Below are 2,992 nucleotides of genomic sequence, written 5' to 3'. Positions count from 1 at the left end.
GAAATCTCTAGAAGTTGAAGTAAGCAGGGCCTACCTGCAGATTGCACTGTGCCTGGAGAAAACCTTTCCTCACTACATTAAATCCAATTCAACTAAGATAAATACTACATAGTCTCTTAACTAGTCTTGATGTTTGCAACTTTATTTACTTGAAATCAAATTTTCACAATAAATTATAGTTTATACATCAGTATTTGCCACAATATTTGAATTCAATCAATATATAGATATAACTGTATCTTCCTACAGTAAATTTTATAACGAAATGCTTCACAAAATCACATTCCTATCCATACAATGTAATACATAACATATTTCAATGATAGCAAAACTTGCGAAGAAGCGTCGCCCAATGCATTTCGGGAAACCCTGTTCCCTTCCTCAGGGGCGAGTACCTATGGAAACATAAATACATCAATAACTATAATGTCCCGAGAAATACTTTTCATAGTAGATAAACAATGGGGGAATAAGAATTCATAAATCCCTGCACCATCTAGTGGATAATAGAACCGCTTCTCATGCAAATAGTACACTCTTGTGTAGGTGGTATCATTTTGATCAGATGACTATTGGAATATGAGGACATAAATGTAAATGTCTTAGATGTGCACTGCCTCATGTGTAAAGCACAGTTCCACTAATGTGACATACATGTTCATCATGAATGGTAATAAAACAAGTCCTAAACAGTGTCCTGGAATAATAGTATTATACTCTTTAGATATTTGGCGGTCACAATGCTAGACAACTCTTGTTGTCCCTCTGGAGCATGTCCTCACTTATATACACGTTTGGTTTACCACCTCCCCAGATAATCAAAAAGCTACCCTCTATTACTAGCACTCATGTCTAAATGGAGAAATTTTTGGCACTAAAGTGATAGAAAACATCTAGGGCCAGATGTAGGAGGCCATTTACCGACCGGTAAATGGGTATTTGTGATATAGGGGGCCAATATTACCGATTCAGTAAATTTACCGAATCGGTAAATTTACCGAATTGGTAAAATACAGAATCTGTATTTTTACCGATTCTGTAACTGCCAGCTGTAGGTGGGACTCGTCTGAGTCCCACAGGCCTTACAGATTCGGTATTTTACCACCCAATCCAATTGGGTGCTAAAATACCGAATCCAGGTGTGCATGCACATGTGTGCATGCACACCTTTGCCATGTGACAGACAGACGTGCCCTTACGGCATGTCTGTGTGCCACATGGCACACATGCCTGTATTTGGGGTGCTAGAGGGTGTCAAAGTGACACCCCCTGCACCCTTGCAGGATTCGGTATTTACCGATTCTGTAATTACAGAATCGGTATTTCCCATTGATTCCTATGGGCTTCAAAGCCCATAGGAATCAATGGGAAAAACCAATTCTGTAATTACAGAATCGGTAAATACCAATTTTTACAGAATCGGTATTTCAAATACCGATTTTACCTACATCTCCCACCTTCTATTTTACCGATTCATAAATACCGAATCGGTAAAATTCGGTATTTATGAGTCGGTAAAATAGAATTACCTACATCTGGCCCCTAGTGTATAATAAGAGACACTTTTAATATATTTGCATACCTATTGTATCAATGCTTCATACACGGTACATGATACAAACATTGCTGATAATTATCAGGATCAAGAGAAAAAAGGATACTGTATGCGTCTATCATGTGTGCAACTAACACGGTTTGACATGTCTTACCTGGCATAACAAGGCTTCGTGATAAGAGGAAAGATGGACACCAATTACAGGTACTGACGGGAAAAGAGGACTCCACTAAAATAAATGAAAAGTTTATACTTAAGGTAACTGGTATATCGCAATGATACATGAAATACATGCTGCGTACCTTAATGTTACATGAGAACGGTGAATTGTCCTCAGTATATATAATTTGCGTTCGGGCGGTGGCGAGCGTAATCTCTGAAACATCAAAGGGATGCCTAAATATAAACTCTCTGTTATCGCTACAACAGCAGTGTTATTAGTTGCTCTAACGTTCTCTACAGCCACAAATAGCTTGCCGCTGATACCAACAGTTATTCTCTTAGCACTCAAATAAACAGCAAGAAGACGTAACGTCTAAGTTATATTCTAACGCATGTTTAACTGAAAAACATCAATATCGTTCGGCTCACCTTGATATTCGTTCGGAATGCTCAGATCTGCTACTATGGTCTGTCAGCTTGCATAATTCCTATAACGTTAAAGAAAGGCCAGGATAAAAACAGACTGTCATGATGTGGACGGCAATATTAATGACTAAACGAGACTTTTCTTACCGACTGCTAACTGGAGCACCGTGATGCTGAAACAAACATCGTGAATGCATGGAAACCGCGGAAGGATACCATACGAGCCTTAAGTAGTGCCACTCGAAACTGCTGAAAGTTCAGCGTTGTGGGATATGTACTGGAGAGGTGAAGAGGTGTGGCTCACTGGTTAGAGGTGGCAGACCTGTAAGCAGAGAACGGCCCGGGACCAGGGTTCAATTCCCAACGCGGCAGGGTCTTGGACCAGGGTCAACGGACTCGATAATTCTCGCCTCAGTGCCTACTCTAACCAGGGAACACACTCGGTAACTCTGGGCATTAAGCTTGCCTCATCTCTACAACGGCCCCCCACAGACGCCGGGGATGCCTGGTTTCACCCTGGAGATACCCAGAAAGGGACCATCTCACAGGGAAAACCAGGACGGGTTCCCCAGCGGTCTACAGCGCCAGGACACTCGGGTAGAGTAACAGTGCGCTTTACAAGTATCCCACATTTACATAGTCCATTGTAATTAACTTACACTAATGGTAGAAAGACCATATGCGGTCAATAGATAATAGTCTGACTATCACTCCACAAAGTAAAAGCCATCAAGTTGCCTGTGTAGTTCAAGAAACCAGACATTAACCAAGACCGATTGAAATCACTAGATAGTATAGTGACATCATCCCATGGTGAGAGATAATATAGGGTTAATTAATCCCAAAAAT

At 40.8% G+C, this 2,992-nt stretch overlaps 1 long non-coding RNA gene across 1 annotated transcript; it reads right to left on the bottom strand.

Moving 5' to 3' along the window:
* Window positions 1-206: 206 nt before the first annotated feature.
* Window positions 207-2,338, bottom strand: LOC144769991 (uncharacterized). The gene is made up of 4 exons (XR_013598770.1): window positions 2,291-2,338; window positions 2,147-2,205; window positions 1,710-1,784; window positions 207-395 (listed from the first exon to the last, which is right to left on the bottom strand). It is a non-coding gene; the product is annotated as an uncharacterized LOC144769991 (long non-coding RNA).
* Between the last annotated feature and the right edge of the window lie 654 nt (window positions 2,339-2,992).

The sequence above is a fragment of the Lissotriton helveticus genome, chromosome 1_1 (genome assembly GCF_964261635.1).
Source record: "Lissotriton helveticus chromosome 1_1, aLisHel1.1, whole genome shotgun sequence".
NCBI classification, from domain to species: domain Eukaryota; kingdom Metazoa; phylum Chordata; class Amphibia; order Caudata; family Salamandridae; genus Lissotriton; species Lissotriton helveticus.
Note: the sequence above shows the minus strand (reverse complement) of the source record. Positions and strands in the feature narration are given on the sequence as shown.